This window comes from Triticum aestivum, chromosome 7B (genome assembly GCF_018294505.1).
Source record: "Triticum aestivum cultivar Chinese Spring chromosome 7B, IWGSC CS RefSeq v2.1, whole genome shotgun sequence".
NCBI lineage: Eukaryota > Viridiplantae > Streptophyta > Magnoliopsida > Poales > Poaceae > Triticum > Triticum aestivum.
In genome coordinates, this window is record NC_057813.1 from 594642881 (window position 1) to 594655407 (window position 12527).

Genomic DNA, 12527 nt, shown 5'->3' on the forward strand with positions numbered 1-12527 from the left:
GCGCGGAGCGACGCCTCGTACTCCAGATCCGCAGCGGCGTCGCCAGAGCCGTCCCGCCCCCGCTTAAGGCCGGAGATAGCCTCGCTTGAGGACCCACGGGAGCAGTCCATCGCCACCACCGACGAGTAGGGGAGGAGGAGGGGAGGAGGAGGGTTGGATCTGACAAAGCGGCGGATAGGGAAACGGCGCCGTCGCAGATCAGCAGCGGAGGCAGGAAACCCTAGAAAAGGGGGAACCGACCCCTTCCGGGCCCATAAATAGCCGGAGCAAGCCAGGCCGGGCTCATTCGAAAGGGCCGGAGGGGAAGGCGAGCGCAGCTGGGCCGACCTGGGCCCAACAGAAACAGACACGAGGGGGGAAGTCAACCGTGGAATCCAGCAAAGGGGCCGAGACAGGCCCACACGGCCCATCACCGACCAGAGGGATCCGGCCCACGGTCCGGGGTACCAACGCAAGACCCGATCCCAGATCTAGGGTTTGCGCCGGCGCCGCCGACGACGGGGAAGGGAGGGGCCTGGACGGCGACGAGCCGGAGGGCACCGCCACCGGGGGGGAGGAGACGTGCGAGGCCATGGCGACCACACCCGGGCTCACTAACGAGGGATCCGCCGCCCAGGGAGCGGCACGCCGGCGAGCACGGCCCACACGACGCCAACCATCTGGGCCCGCATCGAGCACACACCGCCGGCCCCGACCCCCCGGGGCAAACTTGCGCCGACGACCCGCCACCAGCAACGGCGGCATCCCAACCACCGAGGCCGAGCGAGAAGGAGGGGGGGTCTCAGGATCAGAATCGGAGCCATAGTCGTCGGAATCAAGAGCCCAGAACTTGTTGGCCCGCAGCGCAGCCAAGGCCACCGAACAGGGAGGGGGGAATGCAGGTGAGAGAGGTTCGGGCCCCGCCGCCGGTGGGAAGCCCGGAGGGGAGCACGAGGAGAGAGGGGAGCAGGGGAGCGAAACGGACTTGGACGCCGGGGGCGAGGGGGAACCGCAAGCCGACGGCGTCCCGCGGGGAGGGAGCGAGGGAGGAGAGGAGAGAGCCAACCCTAGAGCCATCCTCGTCATGTTACTGCTGTTGACGTGTGCCTAATGACTTCACGGACGATGGTTCTAATGCTATGACATTGGTAGTCATTTCTGTCTTCTTCTCTAGTTTTTATTGTCTTCTTTCTTCTCTCTTTCAGTTTATTTAATTTGGGTTTGCTAGTTTTTTTCTGGAACTTTCTAGTGATGATGGAGGCTTTGACAAAGCTCTATTCAAGTTCTATTTGAATCATGTGTGTGCTTTTTTTCTTTTCTTGAAGTAGTTGATTATGTTTTTGATGATGATTGTTTCTATTGACCCTTGTATTTTTTTTTCAGAAGGTGAAATCATTGAATAGGAAATTATCATGTGTTGGAAGAAGGAATGTGGTTAGTCCCCCTTGTTATACTAAGCTCTTGCATGGCTTTAGTCTGTTCTTCTCTTTAGTGTTGCACTACAGTTTTTCAGTGTTGTAGTTCTGTATTTAGGTCATATATAATCTTTTTTCCTTCTGTATCTTATTGTTTGCTTGCACATCTCATGAAATTTCAGTGGCTTTCCTGTGAAATTTAGTTGTGATTGTTATAGTATTTCCTCCCTGATTTTTGCAGTTGCTCCTTGTTATATAAGACCATAAACTATTCTGGCAGCCTATAGTAAGTGTAACTAGTCCTTTTCTTTATTTGCTTGCAGTTTACTTCAGTTTCTTTCTGCTACTGTTTTATTACATTTTTCATTTCGAATCTACTAATTTATTTTATTTTCTCCCTTAATGTTGCAGTATTGTTTTATAGTTCTGAACTACTAAGAGAATCTCACACATAATACAATTTTTGACTGTCTACTAAAGGTAATTTAAATCTCAACAGAATTTTAGCTTTTGTTATGTAATATATAGTCAAGTTCCATGTTGTAAACAAGCATAATCTATTCTAAATTTCGCAAAACATTCTGAAATCTATCTCTTAGGTAGCAACAATGTTTGCCCTCAAAGTACAACTCAAGTATTCCTTTTAGGATTTTGTCTCCTAAAGTTCATTCTCGTGTTTTTCATGTCTTCTTCCATTTTCTTCTCTATCTCATCTGGTCTTTTCTTGCCTTCCATTTTCCTTTCTTTTCCTTCTTCTTCCATGTCCCTCTCCTGAAAATTTGGCTCTAGCCTTGTGTTGTTGGTGATACATCATGCTTCTTGTCGCTGTTCCTCTTCTTGCCGCCTTCTTTTGTCTCCACCTGTCATTGAACGATTCTCTTCATTTCTTGAAATCAAGCATACCAATTAAGAAACTATTTTACTTACCTTTCTTGAAATTCCTTGACACGTGTTCCTTCCTTTGCTGACACGTGTTCCTAGGCCCATCTCCTGAATGTACCTGCAAGCTTCAGGATATATTTTAGTTCTCCTCTTTTGCACAAATTTATTCTTTTCGTCGTGCTTTGCTTTTGCTAGGTCCATCATGTAGATAACTAGGTCTTTTACCTTGTATATAATGTCAGGTCGTAGCATGGAAGTAAATGAAAATGTTCCCTGCAATATATTGTAACTTTTCGTTATTATGTACACATAATTTTTCTTCAAGTTTCTGATATCATTATTTGCTATATGTATCTCACATTTAGAATGAGTTCTTCTTGTGGCATTGTGAAGTAGATCCCCTTTGGTCATTGTTCTTTGCTTGCTTCCCATCTGCAATTTTGAAAAATTATATGTCAATAATAGCAGAAATATGAACAGCAAACACTTTTATGATTAATAGTAACTTATAAACAGCAGACTCGTGTGACATTGTGCGTACATGTTCCTCCAAGGAGCTTACCGTAATTTGTCAGAATGCCCTGAATTGCTTCTGTTTAATTTCTGCGTGCCTAGATTGTATATTGCTGTATTTATTTATAGTAATTCAAGTGTATTTAGACTGTAAATTTTCCTTGTGAAGCACCGTACTTCATGTGTACCTTCACTGTAATTTACTTTCGGAGTAATTCCTTATATTGTACTCTAGAGTGTAATTCTAGAGCTTTAGGCCGTGTTCGGCAGCCCTCCGCTACGCAGCTATGCTCCTGGAGCGGCCGGAGCGGAGCGGCCCGTAGTGCATTTTTCTGGAGTTGTAAAACTGGCGCTCCGTCCGCTCCCGTATTATACGGAGCTGGAGAGCTGCCTAACAGGGCCTTAGTCACCGTAAATCATTGGTGTTTGCACTGTAATTTACTGTGATTATTCACCGCTGCCATTCTTTGGTGTTTGCACTGCAATTTCCACTGATTTGTTCAGGGAATTTTCTCTGATGTCTCTGAGTTGTTGTCTTTGTGTCTACTTCATTGTTGTCATTCGTACAGTGTGCTTTTTCAATTTGATTTCACTGTAATATCCCCCAGTTTTACTACATAGTCATTGTAAAACTTGTAGGTATTGCAGTGGAATACCTAAGCTTTTTTTTTAGGGAGTTACGCTCTGTAAATACCTCATTTTTTACATAATATATACTGTAGGTATTTACATTATATATACTGTAGGTATCAATTAATGTTCCTTGGCATTTTGTCATGCCAAAAGGGCACTCCTGTCGCTTGGCATCAATTAATTGTTTTGTGGAGTGAAAATAAACATGTGTGTGTGGTTGGTACCAGCTACCAGACTGATTTTCCATCAGCTACATTGTAATCCAAACGTATAATGTTTCATGTTTTTCTGCTACTTCTTAGTGAAGTTTAGCCAGGGTTGCTCATCTTCTGGTTAAGATGTTTAACTCTGAACTGAGCGAAGCAGAGCAGACGTAGTAATCCCTGAGATTCCAACTTAGACAACTTGGTCGCAGACTCGGATTCAGAAACGAAAGTGCGCGTTTTAGCTCTTCCTAGGCTGACTCGGATTCAAATTGCTTGCCCCTGCGTCCTTTATTTTCCCGCGTCCTTTATTTTCTTGCTCGCCGCGTCTCCTGAATCCCCGATCCATCTCACCCCGCCCTCCGACCAGCCTCCCTCCATCCATCTTCCTCTCGCGATTCCACGGCCGCGACCATGGCCGGCACCACGGTGCTCCCGTCGTCTCAGCTCCCGCGCCGTAGCGCCGCCGCCGCCGACGACCTGCACTCCTGCTCCTCCCGGGTGCGCGTAAACCCCGCCTTGATGGCGAACCCCGCAGCTGCCAAGAGGCCCAAGCGTCCCGGATCCGTGCGCACCGTCCAACCGCCGGCGCCAAAGCGCGTACGCGGTGCCTGCTCCGGGGGCGAGCTCCATGTCGCGGTCGCCGCCAACATCGAGAGCAGCAGCAAGCTTCCGTGTCCCAGCAGCTGCAAGGATCCGAAGAGTCCGACGTGCCTCCACCCTTCCGGGATCAACAACCAGGTCGCCGTATCTCCGGAGAGCGCGACGCAATCGAAGCCGCTGAGCATGCGCGAACTGATCGAGAAAGCTCGCCACACCATGGCTCTCCTCGACAAGGCTCACTCTGCCACCGAAGAAGAGGCCAGCCGTCTGCGCGACATCGAGCGCAGCCGAGCGGAGGCCCGGCGAAAGGTGGAGCAGATGGCGGACACGGTGCAGTTCAACGACCCCTGGATCCATCACTCCGACGTGACCAAGTCCCCTCAGGAGCTGCTCCAAGCAAGACAGCAAGCTTGGCGTTATCAAGCTCACCGCATCGAGATGGCTCGTCGACGGGACATGATGCAGGTCCACGGATGTGTGCTCAAGTGATCGAAGCAGAGGAAGAAATCATGAACAGTGCAGCCTTGTTGTTGGTGGTCTAACATAGCAGAGCAAAGCAGAGTCGTCAGTGGTAGTCTTGGTTGCAAGCAGAGATTCATAATTTGGCCATGAATTAGTGTGCATTATGATCACAATTGATCAATTAATGCAAGGGATTGTTCTATGTAAAAGCATTGGATCTGATGTATGCAAGTAGCACCAGGTCTCTTTCTATGTTTTCAATCTGCTGTAGTAGTATGTTTTATGTGAAAGCATTGGTTGTGATGATCCCACCAAGAAGATCACTTCTGTGCTTGAACTACTGTTCCATATGACTTCTATTTTCCTGGAGAAGAACAGATATGTGTGCTTGGTCTAGAAAAGTTTACACCACAACAATGCAGAATTTATTTGTCGCGTCAAGAAGGCGCCAAAAAGCATGTTTACTGAACTCCTGAATCCTGATGCATACATGCATCATTGTTGCCAAATAGCTCAAGTGTACTTGTCTGAATTTTGCGACTGCTGCAAATTTCGTTCAGTACAATTTGTGCATATGACAGACCAGTTTCATGTCACACCGCAGAGAAAAGCAATACTTGAAGTTGTCGGCAATGGTGTTTACTTCATTTAATTAACATATTCATTGACATGGATCCACTGAGTTAAGGGAATTACAGTGCATGGTACATCATCTGAATTCAAGCTAGTACACAGCTTCATTCAAAATCAACTCAACTACAATGAGAAACGTTGGCAAGGCCCACAGGTATTGCAGTTTTTCCTTCTCTCCTGTACCTTCAGCGTCATCCGCAGTTTCTCGGCTTTCTCCTGGGAAATGGAAAGATTAGCACTGCTCTGTATATGCTTTGTAGACCCTGGGGTGAACGATTCCTTTTCCTCTACTTTTATCATAGCTTGCAACGTCAAGATGATTTGTAGACACAAAACAGTCCTGTTTCTGGTTGTCTGCCTTGTAGCAGCTCTGAACTTCAGGGTTAATATTGAATTTTCCTTCCCTAAATATAACTTGTCATCAACAGTTAAACGAACTACCAGTTAATATTTGGAGATCAACTTCAATGGTCAAAACTTGGCCAGCGACACCATCATCCATCTTTGCCTCCATTTGGCCCTCACCAGTCATTTATCTCCCAATTCTCAAGGCAAAACTTCCAGCAAACATTCAAAATACTAGCCGTTGACGCTACTGACAATAGATCCTACCCTCGTGCCGATCAAGTGATCGAAGCAGAGGAAGAAATCATCAGCAGTGGAGCCTTGTTGGTGGTAGTAGTAGTCTTGGTTGCAAGTGTGTAGGAGTATTTCACTGGCATGTTTTCCAGTAGTGCCAGTGAGATTCTTATTAATTTGGCCATTAACTAGTGTGCATTATGATCAATTAATGCAAGGGTTTTGTTTCATGTAAAAACATTGGATCTGATCAGTCTGATGTATGCAAGCATCTGCCGTTGGATCTCTTTGTATGTTTTCATCTGATGTAGTATGTTCCTCCAATTAACATTACCATGAATAATAACAGGCACCAAGAATATTTCTTTTGTGAACTATTCCAAGTGACTGAATTTCAGGAGAGGAACAGATATGTCATATGTGTGCTCTACTCCCTTGAGAAAAATTTACACCTCAACAATGCAGAATTTATTTGCCGCATCAAGAAGTTGCCAAAAAGCACGTTTCCTGAATCCTGATACATACATGCATCATTGTTACCAACAGCTGCTGTCTGAATTTTGCAACTGCTGCAAATTTTGTTCAGTACAATTGTTGTATATGAGACCACTTTCATATAATTAACATGGATCCGCTGAGTTAACATATTCAGTACAATTGCCGCAACTCATGCGTACTTGCCAAATTTGGCAACTGCTGCAAATTTCGTTCCATACAAATGGTGCCAGTATCAAATCAACCACATGTCACGTCGCAGAGAAAATACATACTTGACGACAATGGTGTTTTACTTCACTGAATATCTGAATTCACATATTCACTGACATAAACCCACTGGATTACAAGGGAATTTACAATGCCTGATACATAATCTGAATTCATAGTATCAACTTCAATCAATTACAACGGGAAATGCTGGCAACATTCACAGGTGTTGTAGTTCTTCCTCTTCCTCTGCACCTTCAAGCGTCATCCGCAGCTTCTCGGCTCCCTTCCTCCGCAGAGAAATCAGGAGTGCCCATTTTGACACGCTGGGAAATGACATGACCAAGGAGGAGAATAATCAATACTCCCTCCGTTCCAAAATAGATGACTCAACTTAGTACAAAGTTGAGTCATCTATTTTGGAACGGAGGGAGTACTTCAAAGTGGCATGGGGGAGAAGAATCAATACTTGAACAAAAGAGGAAGGGCTTACCCATGGTTTCTATCCATTGCATTTTGCCGAACTTCAAAACTTCCAGCAAGACATTCAGAATACTAGCCATCACGGTCAGTGTGACGCTACTGATAATATTTCTTACTCTATGACAGCCTGCACACCGCATGTCAAACTGGGAGTACCTTAGAGGCTACGGAGTACCTTCCATGTACAACATGGGACGTGATGAACAATCCAGTCACGGTCAGAGCCTGGCACAGCAACTTTATAGGAGAATTTCAGCTTGCGGCAAGATCGCCGGTTTCGTAGGTCAGCTTGGGAGACAGGAGGAGCTCCACTTGGAGTTTTTAGTATCATTTCACCATGCTCAAGCAGTCAACAGACTACAGGTACTCAGTATGGCCAAAGGATGGACAGATCTTCAAATCTAGCATTCACTCATTTGGTGTTTTGGATGCTCACTTTCATCTAGCATTCGTTGCTCCTGCATGTGAAAAGACAGGTAAAGTCATTTAGTCACACAAATGCACGTCCAAATATTATTCTAGAAAAATAGTATGTTACTATTTTTTGCAAAGAGACATTACAAAAATGAACCATCAAATCCAAGCAAAAGAATAGAAGCATTAAAAGATCAACAGCTCAAGAGTTCATATAGGATAAAGTTGTAAACTACAGACATTCAGTTGGTTTTTTTTTACGCATACATTTAGTTGATATCACTAAGCTTTCAGATGAGAGACAGCCTTAAAGGTGAAACAACTGCTGGCCATGCTGGTTTGTTTTCCAGTTACTTATGCAATTAGAGATTATTAGACATGTTTATCATAGGATTAATGAAATTTATAGCATTCGTGGGCAGAGACAGTTTCTGAACTCCACAATTTCAATTGCCTCCAGACCCATTAACATCGCAGAAGCAAGCGCACTACTTCTCCTGTTGTCAGGGCGGAGTGCCGGCGTCCATGGAACTTTGGAACCCGTGGAGCATCCCAGCATCATGTGGTCGAGTGGTGCCTGGTGTGAGTTGAACCCACGGTTTCAATCCATTTTCCATTTTTTTCTCCTCAAACCAAACCGCCCCGATCCAGTCCACTTAACTCCTCAGTCCACCCTGCTCCAGCCCATTATAAATTTAGCAACCATTTCAGCCCATCCAAACGAGACCACGTACGTTTCCACACCAAAACATCCAGTTCAACCCGCCCCATTCCCCAGATCGAAGTGTGACCATATTACCAGGGGTCTCTCCACATGTGGTTCCAATCAAAATGGCCAAAAATGTTTATTTTCTTACAGTGACTGCTACAACAGCAGAGAGACTTGTACTTGAATACATACCGGTAGTAGAATAAAATAAGTACAACATGACCAACCATACTTACCCAGCAACCCGCGTATTCTTGTAGGTATCCTTCTCTTAAGAGTTGACTTGTAATTTTATCATTTGCAGTACACATCCAGTTTCAACTACTTGCAGAAATTTCAAATTAGTTGCTTGCATCCATTTGCACGGCTTCAGTCTTCAGCATCCAAAAGTATAGCTTTCCTCAAAATAAGAGGAAATCTTAGCTACCTATTTGCACATGTTCATCCAGTTTACACAAGGCGACGAGCCATTGAGCACCACACCACCATCCTATTCCTGTTTTCCTCATGGCTTTAGTACTAAAAATCCCAGGTGGCTTTTAATAGTGTTCTGAGCAGTACAACTAGCTAGATGCTTTTCAGGTGAGATTCATGAGAACACCACGCAAGGGCTCCCTTCCTTGCCGAGAAACAGCAAAAGTTTATCCATGCCTTTCCTTGGCTCCTCCTGCTCTTCTTTGCCTCTCCTACCAGCTCCTGCACGGAGCAGGAGAGTAGCTCTCTCGTCAACTTCCTAGATGGGCTCATGCCAGATGGCAACGGTGGTCTCAACAATTCATGGGTAAATGGCACAGACTGCTGCAAATGGGAAGGCATCATCTGCAGCAGCGATGGGACAGTCACAGATGTCTTGCTGGCCACCAGAGGTCCCAAAGGGGGCATCTCGCCATCCATCGTCAATCTTACAGGCCTGTTGCACCTCAACCTGTCCGAGAATTCGCTCGAAGGCAGTCTACCAACAGAATTAGTTTTCTCCAGAAGCATTATTGGCCTCGATGTCAGCTTCAACCGCCTCAAAGGTCATCTACAAGAGATGCAATCCTCAAATCCCAGCCTTCCTCTCCAGGTACTGAACATCTCAAGCAATTTCTTCACAGGACAGTTCCCAAAAACAGCATGGGATGTAATGAAGAACCTGGTTGCTCTTAATGCAAGCAATAACAGCTTTACAGGACAAATACCATCCTCTATCTGCATCAATACCCCATCATTTGCCATGCTCGACCTATCATATAAGCAATTCAGCGGCAATATTTCTCTGGGGCTTGGCAGTTGCTCTATGCTGAGAGTGCTCAAAGTTGACCACAACAACCTTACTGGAGCTCTCCCCCCACGAACTCTTCAATGCTACCTCACTGGAGCACCTCTCCTTACCCAACAATTTCTTGCAAGGAGTTCTTGATGATTCCCACATAGTCAAATTAAGCAGTCTGACTGTCCTTGGTCTTGGATCGACTGGTCTCAGTGGCAAGATTCCAGATTCTGTCGGCCAGTAAAGAAGATTGAAGAAACTCTACTTGGACAACAACAAGATGTCTGGTGAGCTGCCACCGGCCCTAGGTAACTGCTCAAATCTCAGATACATTACCCTCAGAAACAACAGTTTTACCGGGCATCTCAGTAGAGTCAACTTCACCATGGTGGATCTGAGGACAGCTGATTTTTCAATGAATAACTTCAGTGATACAATTCCTGAAATTATCTACTCATGCAGCAACCTAGTTGCATTGCGCCTAGCTTTCAATCAATTTCATGGCCAGTTCTCACCAAGCATTGGAAATCTCAGGTTCCTCTCCTTCTTTTCAGTCACCGGCAACTCTTTTACAAATATCACAAATGCACTTCAGATGCTCAAGGGCTGCAAGAATCTCACCTCCCTGATGATGGGAACCAATTTCAAGGGTGAAACCATACCACAAGATGAAACATTTTATGGTTTTGAGAGTCTTCAGGTATTGACCATAGATGATTGCCCATTGACCGGGCAAATCCCTCTTTGGATATCAAAGCTTGCAAAATTGGAGATGCTAGATTTATCATTAAATCAACTCACTGGACAAATACCATCCTGGATTGATGGACTGGGCTTCCTGTTCTCTCTAGATATATCAAGCAACAAACTTACAGGGGATATACCAGGTGCATTGACAAAGATGCCGATGTTACTATCTGAGAGAAATGCTGCCAAGTTGGACACAAGGTTCCTTGAGTAGGACTCGTCCGCTAGGTTCCCCCCCCCCCCCCCCCCGCGCCGCCACCCGCGAGGCGGCCGGCGGGGGCTCCAGATCCGCTCGCCGCGCGCCTTCCTTCCTCCTCCCTCCTCCCTCGCCGCCGCCACGGGGCGCGGCCGGGCAAAGCCCGACCGGCGCCGGCGGCGGCGGGGCCTGGTCTCCCCCCGGCGTGACAGGGCGGCGCGGGCCGCTCCTTCAGGTGCGGGCGCGGTGCTGACGCGGGGCACCGCGGCGTGGCGGCGCGCGCCTCCTGGTGGGCGTGGCGCGGCGTGGCCGACTGCGCGGTGGTGTGCGCCTCGCCGTGGCGGCCGTCCCGTCCGGCAGGCGGCACGGGCTGCGGGCGGTGTGGGCGGCGGCTGGGATCCGGCTTCGGGCCCTCGGCGGCTGCGGTGGTTCCCCTCCGTCGCGGGCATGCGGTGGTGGTGCGATTCGGCCGGTGGTGATCCAGCGACCTGGTGGTGGTGGCCGGCGGTGCACGTGGTGGTGGTGCTTCCACTTGGCGGCTCTCTGTGCGGGGAGGCAGGGGAGCGGCTTGGTCTGGAGCGGCGGCGTCGACGGTGTGCCGGCTGCAGCGCGAAGGCGGGAACTTTACGGGCCTCAGAGATCCCGGCCGGGCCTGTGCGGCCACGGGCCTGGTATGTTCCTGCTATTGCGTCCGGTCAGCTACCGTCAAGGCGGTGGAGGTGGGGCCCTCCCGCGTGCCGACGGTGCTGCTGCCCTAGTCCCGGCTCCTTTCCTTCTTTGTGCGGACCATGCTTCACGGTGCCGTGGTGAGACGGCGTGAGAAGCTTCGTGACCGGGTTGGCGCAGGGTGAGGGTCTGTTCGGTGGCGAGCTCTGGAGTGCCTGAGGTGGTGGTTGGGATCGGGAGAAATCTCTGTTGGCTTGGCCGACACTGACGCGGTGGCGCTTGTGGGTACCGCCTGACCTTCCTGAAGGGCGTCGGGGCTACCCTTCCTCTCTCCTCACAGCGTACCAGGGGAAACCCTTGGCAGCAGCGTCGTCATCGTCGCGTTCCTTCTTGGAGGTGCTGATTGGTACCGGCGCTTCGGATGCTCGGAGCTTGGTGGGCGATCTCCGGTGGGTGCAGCGGCCTCGAGGTTCTTCGTTTTTTCGTCGATCCGCCATTGTTGGCATTAGTTTCTTTTCTATTTTCTCTTTCTTTCCTTTTGGGCGTGACTGTGCTGCTTCCGCCCCAGCACCTATCGTTGGATGTTCGGTTGGTTGCTTTGTATACAAAGCGGGGGGAAACCCTTTTTCGGCATATTGGACACCATTACGTCAATACCGGATGGTCAGTGCTTTTCCCAGCAAATTGTGTCTAGACAACAATAATTTCACTGGTGCAATTCCCCCAGAGATTGGTCAACTAAAAATGCTCGACATCCTGAATTTAAGCTCCAACAGCTTAACTGGTGAAATACCACAAGAAATCTGCAACCTCACAAACCTGCAAATGCTTGATCTGTCAAACAACCAGCTCACAGGTGCAATACCATCTGCACTGAATGGACTGCACTTCCTTTCTAGATTTGATGTTTCTAATAACATGCTAGAAGGATCAGTTCCAAGTGGAGGACAGTTTGATTCGTTTTCAAATTCCAGCTACAGTGGAATCCAAAGCTATGCAGACCTATGATCAACAATGACTGCAACTCAAGACCATCTTCAGCCTCTGGGAGGCGACGGAACAACTTGCGTCGTGCACTAGTTATTGGAATCACCGCGGGGGGACTCATTGCTCTCATTTTGCTTGCATGCTTCCTTATTGCAAGGTTAGCATATGATGATCACACTGAGAATGCGGTTCCCCTTCGAAGCAGGCGGTGACGGAGATCTTAAGTTCTTAACGGACGTGGTGCTGAAGATCTGATGCTTTGTACATTGTGCTTTTCCCCCCTCTTGTACTAAGATATGGCTTGAGTCTACATTGTTTGCCAGGACTTTATGCGCGTCATTCCCAGTTCTCCTCTGCTATGCAATTGCAAACAGAGCAAGATATTAGATGTCGTAGGCCTCGATCTAGGGTGTAATGTAGTTTCTCGAACTGGATGTGTATAAAATTGTAAGCTAGTATTACCAGC

The 12527-nt window shown here is 47.7% G+C and overlaps 1 long non-coding RNA gene and 1 pseudogene across 1 annotated transcript; both read left to right on the forward strand.

Moving 5' to 3' along the window:
- The first annotated feature begins 1359 nt into the window (after positions 1-1359).
- Positions 1360-2167, forward strand: LOC123159388 (uncharacterized). Its single transcript, XR_006479686.1, has 3 exons — positions 1360-1413; positions 1636-1680; positions 1806-2167. It is a non-coding gene; the product is annotated as an uncharacterized lncRNA (long non-coding RNA).
- A 1872-nt stretch (positions 2168-4039) lies between these two features.
- Positions 4040-12273, forward strand: LOC123158221 (receptor-like protein 2; annotated as a pseudogene).
- The last annotated feature ends 254 nt before the right edge of the window (positions 12274-12527 follow it).